Below are 19,375 nucleotides of genomic sequence, written 5' to 3'. Positions count from 1 at the left end.
ACTAAAGACTTAGAGATTTGCTTCAGTGAGCTAAATATCATTAATTCCAATGTCTTAAAAACTTGGATACCAAGTCTGGCTGAAGATCTGAATTTCACATTTCATTTCAGTAAAGATTTATAAAGGAATACTATGCTTCAGTAGCATACGCGTTGCCAGAACAGATTCTAGTGCGCCACTGAGTTACTCCATATCTGACCTCATGTTGATCAATGTTTTACACAACAAGGAGAAAGAACAAGCAGCCTTGGACAAAGATGTTCGAAAGAATTTGTATTCCTATAGTATGCTGTGATAGCTTTTAAAATGAAACATAACCCTGTTTCTATAGAATTTATTAAGTGCAGATCCAAAGTAATAGATTATGACAAAATATCAGAAGTTCAATTCTGCTTGAGACTAGTCTTCAAATTAAAGGAAATGTAAACCATATCTTCAGGGCACAACTGAAGAGCTTCTTCCAGAGCTGATCTGGAAGATTTTTTAGTTTTTGAACAGCTGATTAGATGAGGTAAGACAGCAACTTCTGACCATCAGACTAAATTGCTGAAACATACTGTGCTTTAGAAATCTTGGCTTCTGTAACAACCCTTTGAGGCATAAATACAAGACAATGCGTATTAAAGCTGCCCTACACATGCAGTCACTTTGGTTTCTAAATCAGTAGATGCAGAAAGGTGTCTTCAAGCTATGTTTCTACTCCATCCCAAACACCAGCTGTGCAATGCTCTCACACAGCTGAAGTGTTCCTCCCTGTTGATTGCTATTAAAAATTTAAGCATCTCTCATTTTTGCCTTCGTCAATAGCTGTTAACATCTGCTTACTGAAGTACTACATAAAACTAATATAAAAAATTATGATAAAGAAGTAAAATGGAAACATTAATCAATGATGGTAACAGTTATACAATATAACTGTTATATGCACTTATATGACCGTCATCCAAGTAGAGATACTGAATATAGAAAAGACAACAGGATTTTGACAAACTAAAAATAAATATTCATGGTAACTTTATAGATTGGAAATAAAGATCTTAACCTATGTATGCTTTTATTTCTGTGTTTTGAATTAATTATCAAAGTATTGCAGCATGGAAAAATATATGAAGTTAATGTATTAAGTTGAAGAACAAAGGCTCATGGTTTTCAGAGACTAATTTTAATATTCAACAACTTTTTTGTATAAGGTTTCTCATCAAAACAGATTCAGCAGCAGTACTTAAGAGTATTAACAGAATAGTACTTAAGAGTATAAATAGAATAGTACTTAAGAATATAAAAAGAAATGAGCAGGTGTAGGTTTATTTTTCTTACAGACACTCAAAAGACATTTTATGAATTCAGATAATGGAAATGTAGCAGCAGAGTTATTTTATTTTATTTTATTTTACTTTTATTTTAATTTTATTTTTTATGAAATGCTGCATTTACATTCTTCAGACATTTCTTTCTGACAAACCCAAATGCCTCATGACAAAAGTGATTTTTACTAGTCAGCCTGTGACACTTAAACTCTCCAGGGAGATCACTGCATTGTGATCCATTCTGACATAGTCCAGCCACACAGTGATTTATGGCAATTTCACTAGACTGTTCCTTATATTTTGGATTGCAGGTACATCTGAAGCTATTAAGTGGACCCTCACATTAAGGTTTATTGTCAGGGCCAGCAGGATGTAATGTGCGTTCATGCACTTTTATTGAACAAATATTACTTCTGAGAAAAAAGTTATATGGTTCCTGTTAAAATTACAGCTGGGAAAAGCTTAAACAGGCTGAAAGAAACAAATTTAGTCAGAATTTAATAAATTCATTTAAAACTCAGAAAATATTTTCACTGTCATTAAGATTCTTACATACTAATGGGTTTCTAATTTCTCCTTATTTGCACTGGATGTGATAACATACAAGCCATTTTATTAGGTGGTGTTTTGAGGTAAGAGTGATTGTTATTGCTTTTGTCATTCAACTCCTATCATAATGCAATCCTGCTTTTGCTTGGGTCTTCTAGAATTTCAAATATAATGATTTTACTTATTGCAAAATTTATACAAAACATAAAAATTGTAAAAAATATGCAACTATTAATAGCATAGTTGAAAAAAAAATAGAGAAAGGCTAATAAAGAGGAAAAATCACCTTTGGATGAAAGACAGGGAAAAAAATGCTGCTGTTACCTCAGACAATACAACAGGAAAGTGATTTATTGTGACCCTCTAATAAATACATTGGATTGTTGTATTGAAGCAACCAGTTACAACTATAAAAGACAGAGTGGAAGACACAATTTTCTCTGTTGTATCCTTGTGTATAGGGTTTCTGGAACTCTAAGATCATAGAATCATACAACAGTTAGGGTTGGAAAGGACCTTAAGATCATCTAGTTCCAACCCCCAAAACCCCCCTAACTCTTAATAAACACAACTGACACTTCATGATTAGATTAGAATATCAGAATTACGCTCTAAAAGTTTTAAAAACTTATCCAAAATTAAAGAGACTGAGAAATCATACACATCCAACGTCAATAAAGCTTTCGTGTTCTCTGGTGACTGCTCATTTTCACAAGCAGACTTCCTGATCCAATAACAGCTGCAATCTGAAAAATGGTATTCAGTTCCTGTGAGAAATTCAGTTGTTGTTTTACTTCCCAGTCTAGCTCAGGACAAGTCAAAACTTGTGTTTATGTACACATAATCCAAAAGAAAGTTAAAACACCTGGTATGAATGTGCTGTTACAAGTATTTAGGGTGTTTGTACTTCAGTTACTTACCTACATATTCCATTCCTGAAATAAACAGAGAAATATTCTAAGGAAAAATAATTTCAACCGATTTTCAATTTTCTGTCATTTAGGTTTGAAGTAATCCAGCAGTTATAAAACTTTTGCAAAATTTTCTCAACTAAGTAGTAAGTGAAAAAAATAAAGATCCTAGTGTAAAGGTCAGGTTTTAGCACATCATGTCAGCATTTTCTGATGAAATAACATTTCATTGGCTGTTCCTTAAAAAGCTCTACTGGCAGCTGAAAATTCATCATTATAACTCACTTTGAATTTCATATTATGATTAGCTGGCAGGAAGACTAAAAAAATATTTATTTCAGCAAAAACTTATACACATCATTCAAATTCAATTTAGTCTGGAGAGGAATCTTAAATAGCAGTGAGTCCACCTTCTGCTTACCTCTCACTCCCTTTGGTATCAACAAATACATGTACATTTTAAAATATTCTTGATGCCAGAGTTCTGCCTCAGTCATATTAGGTTGTTTATGGTAAATGCTAATGTGACAGTGATGGCAAGCGGATGTACCTGTAACGGTCAACTCAAAAGGACATTTCATCTAGGCTACTGATATTTTCTCCAAGATGGATTTGCTCCAAGATCACTTCTGATTCAGATAGTTCCCAGTGGACAGACCTCACAGGTAGACCTTGCAGAACTAGAAGCATACCGTATCTGAGCCTGAAGCCACATGCCTTTCTGGCCACCTTCTAGGTTTTTACTAAGCAACTACTATTGTCCAATTTGTCCTAGTCACCTTTGTGCTACGGCAGATATTCTTGGCACAGGCACAGTCGTTTCCCTTCACTGATACATTTGCAGGTGCTGCTCAGCGCTGGAGATTGTTTTTTACCTACACGTGGGTAGTGCTCCTACACATGGGTAGCGCTCCTACACAGGAGAATTAAAGGGCATTGTTATTTCCATTTCATCAATGCAGTCCACTGTGAAATCAAGACTGAAATTACAGGTTAGTATGAACTCTATGTACCTGAATGGAAGTTATCTGGTATATTTACAAATTCACAAATTGTCAGATTAAACTGAGTTCTCTAATGGTAACAAGCTGTTCTCTAACAGTTTGCTTGCTAATTACTGGACACCAGTACTTTTCTGATAATAATCCTCATTCACCAAACAACCCTAGCACTACAGAGAATAACATTTTCTTCCATGAATACCTATAGCTCCATACAGAGGCACAAATCCTTTAGAGGCAGTAAGTTTTAATAGGCTTTGAGAGATGGGTAGTGGTTGATGACAAACACATTCCAGTAATGCCATGTGGTGACTCTGTATGGCAGGTCTACGTCTTACCACCACATTGTAAAGTGTTATTAGTAAAGTTCAGGTAGGTTTAGTTTAATAATTTAAACAACTCTTATTATTCATATAGGGAATATGACAGCAAGGGACACAAAGCACAGCCTCACGGACAAGCAACACAGTCCCACAGTACCCAAATGAGAAGACCTGAGCAGGCTGAATGCTTGTAACCAGGGTCTGTCATGGCCCAGTTATGACAAGACAGCATGCAGTGACAAGGTAGGTCTGAGATCGAGCTGGAAGTAAAAGTCAGCAAGGCAAGGTCAGATCGGCAGGAGCCTCGTGGTACATTCTGACATACGTCAAGGAACTGTATCACTTCTTGCACGAACTCCTGACCAAATATATTAGCAAAGAGGTTTCTTTTTTCCACATCACCAGTACTTTGCTGAATCCCATTCAGCTCAAATTCTCTGGATCTGTTTTTGCAGATTACTGCCTAGTTGTTCCTGATTTGTATGTATTTGTTTATGACTGCCAGAGAGTATTCATCTTTGCTGAACCGAATCTTCATTCTTTTCTGGAACATTACTAGAGTTTTTGCCTATCTTTCCCACATTGGTGCAATCTGCAAGTTCAGTCACAATATTCCCAATTCAGTCATCATGGTCATTGAGGAAGAACACTAATGAAGAACATCACTGGACCCACAGCACTTCCAGTGAAATTCTCTTCCACACTGAATCACTATTTTACTATTTTTTCAAGTGAGTTATGTGTCATTTAGTGATATTTTCAGTAAGACACTGTTCCCTTGGTTTCCATATAGGAATCCTGATGCACTCAAGATATGTATCAGCTACTTCTTCCTTATCCAGAAGGTTTATTGCCACCTGAGAACAGAAATTGCAATGCTTTCACATATTTTGCTTTGAGAAATACTTCTAACTCAGTGACTGATGGTAACTTTTTTGTTGCCTTCATATGCTTATAAAGAGTTCATCTTTACATTTTCTCTAGTACTTTTTAAATAATTCAAGTTATACCTGACAGTTCTATACTTAAACACTGCTCTTTTCTGTCATTCTGTTATGTGACCTATCCACAAGCCAAGAGCTCTGAAACTGCTCTGAATCATTTCTAAATACCAGAGCTGAAGTTGAGGCCAAACAAGTATACATTTAAGTCAAAGCATTTTGTAGATTCATCTTTTTCTTTTATGGTAAAGCCTACAGCTCCAGGGACATTGGGACTGCAAAAGCCATGCTAAGGGGAGCATGAGCACTGCACCAACATTGCACCTTCCACACCTTTCACATTTGGGCCAACCATGGTGATGGGGAACTAAGCCTCAGCTCCAAGATGCCTTTCCCATTAAGGTATAGTGTTAGGGATTCGAGAACCACAAAGCCTACAACTTCAGGGACACTGGGGCTGCAAAACGCATGCCAAGGGGAGCACGGCACTGCACCAACAAAATCTCTGATAAGATGTATTGTGCAGCAGCAGCTCAAAGGTGTGAATGGTTTCCTCAACATTTCTTGTCTGTAATCTTGATGATTCAGTTTATTTTTTGAATCACAGCATGCAACACTTCCTAACGCCTTTTCCTGGAGTAAAAACTTTCACGTATAAGCTTCTACTTCATGATAAGGTTTGTAAGAATGTACAGTCTTATTTCATGGTACAGTAAACTTTAATAACAGTGAACCTTCCAAAAAAGAAGAATCTGATTTTTCTGTGTGTGAGTTTACTCTTAATCAGAATTACTGCTCCTTTGATTCAGTGTATTAAATTGAACAAAAATTGATTCTAGGTTGAATCCATCAACCCAAACATCTCAACTGTCAGGATTTTCTGCTTCAAAATCAGTCTACTTTAGTAATCATGCTAATTATCCACTAATCCCACTGAAATAAGAAATATTTATGCATTCATATAGGTGTAGCAGGGATGATATATCACTGAGGTATAAATGGTAAAGAAGCTGTGTGGTAGATGTAAGGTTTTCTAAAAGACAAAAACATGAGAACATCGTATAAGAACCTAAGAAACACCCTGTGTAGTCAGTGCAATGGTGCATCTGTCCTAGAACTGAGATCAGAAAAAGAGATGCTATGTAGGGAGAGCATATTAGCTTCGTGACTTCTAGCAGTCTGTTTCTTTTGAAACTGCCAAGCATTTGGATGTATTAAAGAAGTCAGAGGATACTTTAATATCCACTTACAGCCTTTTGGGTTGTGAATTTGTCTAATCTCTTACCAAACCTTCTAAATAAATTCTCTAGCTACATCACATACGGTGATGTAAATGAAGAAATGTGATGTTGTATGTTAAAAGGGTTTTTATGTGTTTTAGTCCAAAATCAAACAAAGTTTTTCAAGTACCTTCTTGCTTCCAGTGAACAGCCTTCAGTGAACAACAGTTCTGCTTTCAGCTTAATCCCTGCTATCATGATTTTCTTTCAAAGCTTCCTCTCTTTCCATTATGGTTTTCTTCTACAAACTTAAAGGGTCCTTGCTTTTTCATAAGACAGCTGCTCTATTCCATTGATCACTTTTGTTGCCTTTTGGAACACATTCTACATATCCAACAATATTTCCTTAAATATCAGATTACCTGAGGAGAAGTTATAAACTTTAAAGAGTGACAACTCACCTCTTCCTTTGAACTTTACCAGTTCAAAGCAAGGTTTCCAGATCATCAACTACTGTTGTAATAAACTTTTCACTACACCACTATAGCGCTTGCTTTTGTTTTTTTCCCTTATTAAAATTCAGTATAGGTATAAAGCCATTTCCTAGTGGAAGGCTAAATTAACACATGGGAAAAAATTGTATCTCAGAAATTTTTAAATATTCGTGCAAATTCTGGCTTTGGAAAAGCTTTTTGAAAATTGCATACAAACAACCACTTTTTTCAGCTACAAAGTTGACTGATAAAAGGTGACACACTAATGAAGGTTATGGAAAACTTTTAGATGTGGTCAAATGCTTATGGTCTTAAAAACTGTGTGTAGGCACAAGCAGTTCCATTAATTTCCAATTTGAAATATTACATTCGTAAACTATAAATAGAATTGAGCAAAGATTCCTCATTTAGTAATAGACTCACAAGATAGTTTATGTTGGAAATGACTTCTTGAGGTCATCTAGTCTGATACTCACTGAAAGCAAGACCAGCTAGATGAGGAAGTTCACAGAACTGTACTATCAAGATCTGAATGTGTCTCCAAGGACAGGGATTCCACAAGCTTTCCAGGCAGCTTGTTTCAGTAGTTAACCACCTTCAGTGGGGTTTTTTGCCCCTAATATCTATTCAGAATACCACTGCATTTCAATTTGGTCCGTTGCCTCTTGCCTTGCCAGAATTTTCACCTCTGTGAAGAGCCTTGCTGTCTTCCCTCTATCCTCCAAGGAAGTAGTTGTAAACCCCAATAAAATCTTCTATTACTCTTTTTTTCAGGCTGAACAAGTAACTCACCTCAACCTCTTTGTGTATCAGATTGTCCAAGTCGTTGGCCATCTTTCTGGCCCTTTGCTGGACTTGCCCTTGTATGGCAATGCCCTTCTTTTAGCAGAGAATGCAAAACATAGGTGCAGACCTTCAGATGCAGTTTCACAAGTCACGAGCAGAAAAATAATCATCTCCAGACTTGCTAGCCACACTCTTCCACCAGCAAATACTGTGGCCATTGAAGTTGCAGATGAGTATGAAGACCTGTGATGGTGATATTTCTTCAAGATGTTTAAAGAAGGCTTCATTTACTACTTCTTGATCAGGTGGTCTGTGGCAGACACCCACCACACCATCTGTGTGGATTTGCCCACTAATCCCTACCCATAAGCTCTTGACTGACTTAACATTCATTCCAAAACAAATATACCGGACACTCTCCTTTCCATAGTGTGAAACATCCTCACCTGCTCAGTTTATCCTTCTTAAGGACCCAGCACCCTTCCATTGCAGCACTCTGTGTTGGCTATCCCACCATGTCTTTCTAAACCCCATGAGATCACTGCTGTGCAACTACATGCACACTTGAAACTCCTCACGTTCCCATCACCTTCTGCATGTGTTTCTGCATTTGTACTGAAGAGGGACTCTCTCAGTTACACCACTTTCACAAGTGTGAGAACCTCCCCCACTATTCTGGCCCCTAGACATTTTCTCATTGCTCCATGTGCCTTCACACCTCTCCCTGTTAAGGCAATTCTCCAGTGGTGTATCCAGTTTAAAGCCCTCTTGGCAGGGTAGGAAGCCTGCTGCCCAAAATGCTCTTTTCCCACTTTCTCAACTGGGACACATCTCTCACTGTCCTTCAGAGGAGAACTAAAAGCTAAAGATCTGCTTGCAATTCCAGCCACACAGCCAAGCATTCACCTGTATGACATGCCCAAACCTACCTAAGCCTTTGACTTTCACTAAAAGGAGGCAAACTCCACATTTCCACCAGTCCCTTCTTCACTTTTCCTAGTGCTCTGTAATCACTCTTCAGTTTGTTCCAGGTATCCCTTGGTAGTACTCCCATTTGGGTGGGCAACCAGAGGCAGGAGCCTGAGAGCAAGATGAACATCAGCAGTCTCTCCAAAGGATCTGAGAACCTAGCACATCTTCCAAGAAATGAACGCAAGGGGATGGATGGGTTCTTCCATTCCCTGCAGAAATCTATCACCCACCACTTGTGCTAGGTGCAGTCAGTTGGTTCAGGTTCCACTGGCCTCTGTGCCTTCTCTGACAGAAATGCTTTGTCCTCACCTATTCTCAGGGCACTGTACCTGTTCAGTAATTGCAGGCATACAGGAAAAGGAAGAACATTCCTTTTGTTGCTGGAGTTGTAAGTTTCCAGCATTCCCCACCTTGGGAGCTTCCATCAACTACTCTTAAGCATAAGCTATAGCTGCTCATCCTTCTTTGCATCATGTGGCTCAGGTTTTTGTCTCTACATGGTATGTGGAAAAACGTTATTGATCTCCTGCATTAATCCTCTATGACAGCATGTAGTCTGCTCACCTCCTTCACAAGTAAGGCCACCATCACCCCTCACCACAGAAAGCAATGTTGTCTATAGCGCAAAGCCTGCATGGCAACATCATGCTTCAGGAGTCCTGCCTTTCTGAAGGCTTCTGTTTTGCTTGAGGTATTTTCTTCAGTTGAAGCTAGAGACTATCTTCTAGCACATTACCACCACCATTGCACATATCTTAATCTTGTGCATAGTTTTAAGAACTCTCTTACAACTGACAGACCTGCCTTTTCTACTCTCCAGGAGCTGCGCTTCTATCTACCAGATTTACATCTGCTCCCCAAGCTTCAGCTGAGTAGTTGCTCTACAATTACCTGATTAGCAGCCAGGTGAAAATGGTGTGTATAGCCACTCCTTAAAAAGGAAATGGCTAACAAGCAATGCCCTCCAGAAGCTTTTTCTTATTCAATACAGCAGCCTGCTAGATGATGCTGCTTAAAAAGGACCATACCAGCAGATGTTTCCAGTGGTTCATTAGAGAAGCCTAGAAGCTGCTATGATAGATGGTATGTCTATGTTATCCGTTCTATTCTCTGTGCTCATAGTCCTTATTGCATATGATTTGCATTCTTTTATTTATAAACTTTGCTTTCTTCTTTCAAATCCAATGCATGCATAACCTCATAACTTCCTAGACTAAATACCATCTAAATCATTAATTTCATCCTGTATTTTGTAGATGCATTAATTTTTCAAAAAGGTTCCATCTAACAAGTATTCAAAAATATTCAGGGAAAACGTATACAGTCTGAGAATTAACCTGTGTATTTCTTACAGCATTTTAATAATTTCATGTATATAATCTCACTTTTCCAGTCTTCTAAAACACTTATTACATTCTAATGTATAGAAGCTGGCCTGTAGCACCAATTTACCTCTATAGGTAAAAAGCCAAACTGATTGTTGATGACTTCAGACATTACTAGCTTTTCTCATCACTGCAAGCATCCGTATTGGGTTTGTGTGGCCAGGTTTTGGTAACTGGGGGCTACAGGGGTGGCTTCTGTGAGAAGCTTCCCCTGTGTCTGATAAAGCCAATGCCTGCCAGCTCCAAGATGGACCTGCCACTGGCCAAGGCTGAGCCCATCAGCAACGAGGCTAATGCCTCTAAGGTAACGTGTTAAAGGGGAGAAAAGTTATGGTGCAACAGTAACTGCAGATGGAGAGAGAAGTGAGAATATGTGAGAGAAACAGCTCTGCAGATACCCAGGTCAGCACAGAAGGAGGGCAGGAGGTGCTCCAGATGCTGGAGCAGAGATTCCCCTGCAGCCTGCGATGCAGCCCATGGTGAGACAGGCTGTGCCCTTGCAGCACACAGAGGTCCATGGTGGAGCAGATCTCCATCTGCAGCCCACGGAGGGCCCCATGCTGGAGCAGGGGGATGCCCAAAGGAGGCTGTGACCCTGAGGGAAGCCTGTGCTAGAGCAGGCTCTTGGCAAGACCTGTAGCCCCATGGCAAGAGAACCCATGCTGGAGCAGGTTTGCAGCAGGACTCGTAGGGGACCCACGCAGGAGCAGTCTGTTCTTGTAGGACTGCACCCTGTGGAAAAGACCCACACTAGAGCAGTTAATGAAGAACTGAAGCCTGTGGGAGAGACTCACTTTGGAGAAGTTAATAAAGAACTGTCTCCTGTGGGAAGGACCCCATGGTGGAGCAGGGGAAGAGTGTGAGGAGTCCTCCCCTCAGGAGGAAGGAACAGCACGGACAACATTTGATGAACTGACCACAACCCCCATTCCCTGTCTGTCTGTGCTGCGAGGGGGAGGAGGTAGAAAATTTAGGAGTAAAGGTAAGCCCACGAAGAAGGGAGGGATGAAGGGAAGGTGTTAAGATTTAGTTTTGTCCTGGTTTCAGCTGTAACGGTTAATTTTCTTCCTAGTAGCTGGTACAGTGCTGTGTTTTTGGCTTTAGTCTGAGAAGAATGCTGATAACACACCTATGTTTTAGCTATTGCTAAGTAGTGCTTAATACTGATCAAGGACTTTTCAGTGTCTCATGCTCTGCCAGTGAGGAGGGGCACAAGAAGCTGTGAGGGAGCAGAGACAGGACACCTGACCCAAACTGGCCAAAGGGGTATTCCATACCACAGCACGTCATGCCCAGTATATAAACTGGGGGGAGTTACCCAGAAGGGCACATAGCTGCTTGGGTCGGGCTGGGTATTGGTCACTGTATGGCGAGCAATTGCACTGTGCATTAGTTGGGTTTATTGTTTGATTGTTTTTTTTCTTTCCCCTTTTAGTTCTGTTTTCTCTCCTCTTGTTACTTTCACTAGTAGTAGTAGTATATTATACCTTAGTTATTAAACTGTTCTTATCTCAACCCAGGCTCACATTCTTTTGATTCTCCTCCCTATCCTGTCTGGGGAGGGTGAAAGGGGGAATGAGTGAGCGCCTGAGAGGTTCTGAGTTACCGGCTGGGTTTAAACCATGGCAAGTTTTTATTTGTCATTATCCTACTCTGGTTTGTAATAAATTAAACAAATTGTTAATTTGTATTAAATTAAACTAATTTCCCCAAGTCAAGTCTGTTTTGCCCATGACAGTAATTGGTGAGTGAGTGATCTCCTCCTGTCCAGCTGAGGTGGGAAGTGACAGAGTGGATTTGGTTGGCCACACGTCATACAACCAGGACCAACCCACCACAGCAACCTTTATGACAACTAATGTATAAATTTCCACCCCCCCCTTTTTTTTTCCCTTCAGTGTATCATTATTTCAGTGTATCATTGAATTGCTGAGGTATGTCCAGAGAAGACGCCTTTAACACCGGAGCGGGGGGAAGCACAGCGTCCAGGAGCCTCAGTTCGGAGCGGCAGCAGCCACCGAGGGAGCCTCAAGTCCTCGACAGGACTTGCCCAGGAGCCTGCAGCTCACGTGACGCGAGCAGCTGACTCACAGGGGACGGCGCCAGGAGTGACGGCACCAGCCCTCAGTGGGTAAAAACCCACCCCAGGGAGCACGGCGACCAGGGCGTGGCATGTCAGTCAGAGTGTGGCGCGGCAGTTGGCGCAGGCAGGGCGAGGGGTCAGGGCGAGCGGGATGGTGAGCACTCGCCTCAGGAGCAGGGCCCGCTCTGGGAGCCCTGCCCCAGTGGTGGCCAGCGTAGGCACCCAGACAGAGCCGATGAGAGGGGAGGCTGCGGCGCAGACCTCTGAGTGTAGAAAGTGCCTTGACTGGTCTCTTGAGGCGAGGGTGCACAATGGGCAGGGCTGCACTCGGTGCGCCCTGGTGGAGGTCCTCCTGCAGCAGGTGGCTGAGCTGCGGGAGGCTGTTGGAGAGCTAAAAGATGCCAGGGAAGCTGAGAGGAAGCTGGGCTGCTTGCTCCAGGCCCAAACTATGCAGGGGCTGCAAACGTCCAGCATTGCTCATATAGGAAAGAAGGAGGGCAGCAACCCAGGAAGCTGGGAATTAGTCACGAGAAAAACGAACAAAAAAAGGAGGAAGAGGACAATTAACAACAAGGGGTTTCCTCCTCAATCTGATGTCCCCACCCAGAACCACTTTGCAGTTCTGCAGGGGGCTAACGAGAAAGCACCCACCACACTTAATGAGCATCCTGCTGATGCACCAGTAAAGAGGATCACTATTGGTGGCTCCAGGAAAAAGCAGTGGGTCACAGTAGTAGGTGACTCTACTTTGAAAGGCACAGAGGCACCCATCTGCCGGCCTGATCCAGTCTCGAGGGAGGTGTGTTGCCTGCCAGGGGCTCGGATCAGGGATGCTGCTGAGAGGCTGCCTGCTCTAGTAAGTCCTGCTGACTATTACCCCCTTCTAGTGGTCCATGTGGGTGCTAGAGATATAGATAGCAGTAGCCTGGAGAACATTAAGAAGGACTACAGAGCCCTGGGAGAGGTGGTTAGGGGCTCTGGAGCTCAGATAGTTTTTTTCATCGATTCTCCAGGACAAAGGGGAGGACCTTAAAAAAGCTAGGTGCGTTTGGCAGTTTAATAAATGGTTAGAATGGTGGTGCCATAGTCAGGGGTTTGGCTATTTAGAACATGGGGCTCCATTTGGGAGGCCAGATCTACTGGAGGCTGGTGGAGCTGGTCTCACAAAGAAGGGGAAGAGCTGTTTTGGTAGGAGGCTTGCCAGGCTGGTCAAGAAAGCTTTAAACTAAATGTGTTGGGGGAGGGGAGCATTGATCCATCCCAACATTCCTGGTCAGTTGCCAGCACCTGTAATAAGTGCTTGGAGCGATGTAGAGATGTTCCAGCTGCCCCAGCCATTCAGTCGGCTGCATTTGGAGCTCGGCTAAGGTGCCTCTATACAAACGCCCGTAGTATGGGGAACAAGCAAGAGGAATTAGAGATGTGTGCAAGGCTACAGGGATATGATGTCATTGGTATCACAGAAACATGGTGGGATGGGTCCTATGACTGGAGTGTCAGAATGGAAGGTTACAGGCTGTTTAGAAAAGACAGGCCAGGCAGACGGGGAGGGGGTGTTGCTATCTATGTCAGTGATAGGCTAGAGAGTATGGAACTCTGTCTGGGGACGGGTGATGAGGTAACAGAGTGTTTGTAGGTCAGGATCAAAGGGAAAACAGCAATGGGGGACATTACAGTGGGAATCTGTTACAGGCCGCCTGATCAAGAGGACTCTGTGGATGAAGCGCTCTACAGACAGATAGGGGCAGCCTCACGCTCGCAGGCCCTTGTCCTCATGGGGGACTTCAACCATCCTGACATCTGTTGGAGGGACGGTACGGCCCGGCACAAGCAATCCAGGAGGTTCCTCGATTGTGTGGAAGACAACTTCCTCTTTCAAGCAATAGAGGAGCCGACGAGGAGAGGTGCCATGCTGGACCTTGTGCTCACCAACAGGGAGGGACTGGTTGGAAATGTGACACTCCAGGGCAGCCTTGGCTCTAGTGATCACAAGATGGTTGAGTCTGAGATCCTCAGGACAGTGAGAAGAGCATCCAGCAAGCTCACTGCCCTGGACTTCCAGAAAGCAGACTTTGGCCTCTTCAGGAACCTCCTTAGTAAGGTTTCATGGGATACAGTCCTAGAGGGCAGGGGGGCCCAAGACTGCTGGTCGATATTCAAGGATCACCTGCTACGTGCTCAAGAGTGTTGCATCCCGACTAGAAGAAAGTGCGGCAGGACGGCCAGAAGACCTCCATGGATGGGCAAGGAGCTGCTGAGGAAACTTAGAGGGGAAAAAGAAGCTTATAGAAGGTGGAAGTGAGGACAGGCAGCCTGGGAAGAATATAGGAGCATTGCCCGAGAAGCTAGGGACCAGGTTAGGAAAGCTAAGGCCCAGCTAGAATTAAGTTTGGCAAGGGATGTAAAAGATAACAGGGAAGGATTCTATAGATACGTAGCAAACAAAAGACAGACTAGGGACAATGTGGGCCATCTCTGGAAGCTATTGGGAGAACTGGCTACCATGGATCTTGAGAAGGCTGAGGTTCTTAATGACTTCTTTGCCTCAGTCTTCACCAGAAAATGCTCTGACCACACCACGAAAGTCTTGGAAAGCAAATGCAGGGACTGTGAGAATGGAGACATTAGGCCCACTGTAGGAGAGGATCAGGTTCGAGACCATCTTAAGAACCTGAACATGCACAAGTCCATGGGACCTGATGAAATCCATCCATGGGTCCTGAAGGAGCTGGCGAATGAAGTTGCTAAACCACTGTCCATCATATTTGAAAAATCCTGGCAGTCAGGTGAAGTTCCCGATGACTGGAAGAAGGGTAATATAACTCCCATTTTCAAAAAGGGGAAGGTGGAAGACCCGGGGAACTACAGACCAGTCAGTCTCACCTCTGTGCCTGGCAAAATCTTGGAACAGTTTCTCCTGGAAAACATGCTAAGGCACATGAAAAACAACGAGGTGGTTGGTGACAGCCAACATGGCTTCACTAAGGGGAAATCCTGCCTGACCAATTTGGTGGCCTTCTATGATGGAGCCACGGAAATGATGGACAGGGGCAGAGCAGTTGACGTCATCTACCTGGACTTGTGCAAAGCGTTCGACACTGTCCCACATGACATCCTTGTCTCTAAATTGGAGGGACATCAATTTGATAGATGGACCACTCGGTGGCTAAAAGTGGCTCGATGGCCTCACACAAAGAGTTGTGGTAAATGGCTCGATGTCCAGTTGCAAACCTGTAACGAGTGGTGTCCCTCAGGGATCGGTGTTGGGACCGGTCTTGTTCAACATCTTTGTCGGCGACATGGACAGTGGGATTGAGTGCGCCCTCAGCAAGTTTGCTGACGACACCAAGCTGTGTGGTTTGGTTAATACGCTGGAGGGAAGGGATGCCATCCAGAGGGACCTTGACACGCTTGTGAGGTGGGCTGATGCCAACCTTATGAAGTTTAACCAAGCTGTCCTGGGTTCAGCTATAGCAGTCATTTTTCTCCTTCTTAGTAGCTGGTGCAGTGCTGTGTTTTTTAACTTTCAGCCTGGGAACAATGCTGATAACACCAATGTTTTTAGTTGTTGCTAAGTAATGTTTATTCCAACCAAGGACTTTCTCAGTCTCATGCTTTGCCAGGGAGGAGGGGAAGCCGGGAGGAAGCAGAGACAGGACACCTGACCCAAACTAGCCAAAGGGGTATTCCATACCATGGCACATCATGCCCAGTATATAAACCGGGAGGAGTTACCCGGAAGGCCCAGATCACTGCTCGGGTCGGGCTCGGTATCGGTCGGCAGGTGGTGAGCAATTGTATCCTCTCCCCTTGTTATTTCACTAATCGTTATTACCATTGGTGGTAGCAGTAGTGGTTTTGTGTTATACCTTAGTTGTGGGACTGCTCTTATCTCAACCTGTGGGAGTTACATTCTTCCAATTCTCCTCCCCATCCCTCCGGGAGCAGGGGGGAGGAAGGGGGGGAGTGAGCGAGCGGCTGTGTGGTTCTGAGTTACCAGCTGGGCTCAAACCACGACAGTTCTTTTTGGCGCCCAACGTGGGGCACGAAAGGTTGAGATAACGACAGATCTGACCAGAGTGTGTTTAATCATATTTGTGATAAGCATTCATTGTTACTACTCGTCACAATGGTGATTATTTGGCTCTCAGACGTGTTGCGCTTGATCTCAGAGTTTCAGCATGTTGTACCTTACTTACAGCCACTATTTGCTGTTTTAGCGTTTATCGGCTGGGGGGCTTGGGCTAAGGTTCTTGTTTCACTGTACTTCATGGTAATGACTTGTAATACAATAGACTCATTGATCATGAAACTGGTCTGGTTCGTGCTTCCAGCGTGGCCATCACCTCTATACATTGGGAGGTATATAATGAAATATTTTAGCAATTGCATATCTTTTTTTTTTAGCTCGGGGGGTAAACTTACGAAGGAAGCATTCTCTTTCAACCCCCGTTCCCCCACCAGCCTATTTGCAACAGCACTTGAGTGTTCTGAAGGTTTTAGATGGCCTTTGAGTACCCTTGAAACCTGCCTGCTGATTGTGCTGGGGATCAGCATGTTGGCAAACATACGGAGTGTGTTTTACCCACGGCCATCCCGTCCTAGGAACATCCTATTTCGTTTAATCTCAAAAATTCAGCAGTATCAGGTTCGAATCTGGTCTAGGGTTAGACGACGATATAGGAGGACCACCAGGAGATTTTCCCTGAGGCTGGACAGTTATGAGTGGCAGGGTGTGTGGGATAGTATGGGCAAGTATCTAGGCCAGTGGGCCCCTCCAGTGCTTTGGAACTTCACCACTGAACAAGTGCAACATCCGGAAAAACTAGTAAAACACTTAAACGAGGTGTGCTGTCGTCCTGGTTATACCAGAGAGGGACAAATCATGGCAACGTGCTGGGGCTTGGCCTACGCCTACAGAGCCCTGCTCAACACTATCCAGCACCTTCAAAGGGAAAAAAGTGTCTCTGGATCTGATGGCAAAGCAACAGACAACGCAGCTATGCCAACTACAAGCACAGCAGCTACTCAGACCCTGATCACAACAGATAACACAGCTACTCCAAGTACAGCAGCTACATCAACCTCAGTGACAAGCACAACAGCTACTCAAACCCTGACCACAACAGACAATGCAACTACTCCAACTTCAAATACAGCAGTTACACCAACCCCAGTGACAAGCACAACAGCTACTCAAACCCCGACAGCAACAGACAATGTGGCTACTCGAAGCAAAGCAGCTGCACCAACCCCAGTGACAAGCACAGTAGTTACTCAAACCCCGACAGCAACAGACAATATAGCTACTCCAAGCACCGCAGCCACACCAACCCCAGTGACATGCACAGTAGCTACTCAAACCCCGACAGCAACAGAGAATGCAGCTGTTGGTGTTACTCAACTCCCAAGCACAACAGCTGCACCAACCCCAGCAATAGACATTGCAACCACTCCAATCCTAGTGGCAGGCACTGCAGCCACTCCAACCACGGTGACAAACACTGCAGCTAAACCAAATGGCCAGTTTGTGACAATGTCTGTTGCCCCTGTAAGCAAAAGAAAACGAAAGGCACAAAGAGCAACCCGTGAAGCGAAGAAAGATGAAGACCCAGTGCCATTACTACATGCAACAGCACCTGAACAAGAGTTACTACTACGTGGGTCAGAGGAAGAGGAAGAAGAAGAAGAGGTCACTTCTCGACCCCGGACCTCAACCGAACTACGGAATATGCGAAAAGATTTCACCCGTCTTCCAGGGGAGCACATTGTCACCTGGTTGCTCCGGTGCTGGGACAATGGGGCCGACGGTCATGAACTAGAAGGTAGGGAAGCCAAGCAGCTGGGATCACTTGCTAAGGAAGGAGGAATTGACAAAGCGATTGCAAGAGAGAAGCGAGCCCTCAGTCTTTGGAGGCGGCTCCTGGCAGCTGTGAAGGAAAGGTTTCCCTACAAAGACGATATTACGAATCGCTCAGCCAACTGGACCACGATAGAGAAAGGCATCCAGTCCCTGAGGGAATCAGCCATTATAGAGATGATCTATCGTAGGCCGGATTCCAGGAACACATCCGTAGACCCAGATGAAGTCGAATGTACACGACCCATGTGGCGGAAACTTACACGGAGTGCGCCATCATCATATGCCCACACATTGGCATCAATGACCTAGAATGACGGAGTATCACCAACAGTGGATTTCCTGATTCGTCAACTCCCGAGAGTTCGAAGACAATCTCACCACTTCCATCATTTCAGCTGTGGAAAAACTGTCCCAGGAGTTCAAACAATTGAGAGACGATTTATCCGATCTATCCAGCTCTCCACGCGTACCAACCCATGTCTCAGCTATTAACAGAAGGCGCCCTACTGCTCGAGAAAGAAAATATAGGAGGTACACGCCACGGGCCACCCTATGGTTTTACCTGCGGGATCATGGAGAAGACATGAGAAAGTGGGATGGAAAACCTACTTCAGCTCTGGAGCAACGGGTGCGTGAACTGAAGAGGAGAACGATGGTCAAGGATGATCCTCCCAGGAAAGCTACTGCTCCAGTCTCTGGCGAGCAGTTTCCCAGATGGAGCGAAAGAGCTGATTTTAATCCAGCTCCTGTGATAAGGAATACTAATCCCTTTCTACAAGACAGAAGTGGAGAATTTTGTGATCACTATTAGAGGGGCCTTGCCTCCAGCCAGGTGGAGGAGAGGGATAATCGGGTTTACTGGACTGTGTGGATCAGATGGCCTGGCACATCAGTCCCACAGAAGTATAAGGCTCTAGTAGATACCGGTGCACAGTGTACTCTGATGCCATCAAGGTATCAAGGGGTGAAACCCATTTCTATTTCTGGAGTGACAGGAGGATCCCAAGCGTTAACTATGCTGGAAGCTGAAATCAGCCTGACTGGGAGGAAGTGGCAAAAGCACCCCATTGTAACTGGTCCAGGGGCTCCATGCATCCTTGGCATAGACTATCTCAGGAGAGGGTATTTCAAAGACCCAAAAGGGTATAGATGGGCTTTTGGTATCGCTGCCTTGGAGACAGAGGAAATTAAGCAGCTGTCCACCTTACCCGGTCTCTCAGAGGATCCTTCTGTTGTGGGGTTGCTGAAGGTCGAAGAACAACAAGTGCCAATTGCGACCACAACAGTGCACCGGCGGCAATATCGCACCAACCGAGACTCCTTGATTCCCATCCATAAGCTGATCCGCAGACTGGAAAGCCAAGGAGTGATCAGCAGGACCCGCTCACCCTTTAATAGCCCCATATGGCCAGTGCAAAAGTCTAATGGAGAGTGGAGATTAACAGTAGACTATCGTGGCCTGAACGAAGTCACACCACCATTGAGTGCTGCCGTACCGGACATGTTAGAACTTCAGTATGAACTGGAGTCAAAGGCAGCC

The 19,375-nt window shown here is 44.0% G+C and overlaps 1 protein-coding gene across 1 annotated transcript in view; it reads right to left on the bottom strand.

Annotated features, from left to right (window-relative positions):
* Positions 1–19,375, bottom strand: part of EYS (eyes shut homolog) — a 797,046-nt gene that overhangs the window by 560,711 nt on the left and 216,960 nt on the right. The window lies entirely within an intron of this gene.

This window comes from Strigops habroptila, chromosome 6, assembly GCF_004027225.2.
Source record: "Strigops habroptila isolate Jane chromosome 6, bStrHab1.2.pri, whole genome shotgun sequence".
Classification (NCBI taxonomy): Eukaryota; Metazoa; Chordata; class Aves; order Psittaciformes; family Psittacidae; genus Strigops; species Strigops habroptila.
The sequence above is the reverse complement of the archived record's forward strand: the minus strand, read 5'-3'. Positions and strand labels throughout refer to the sequence as shown.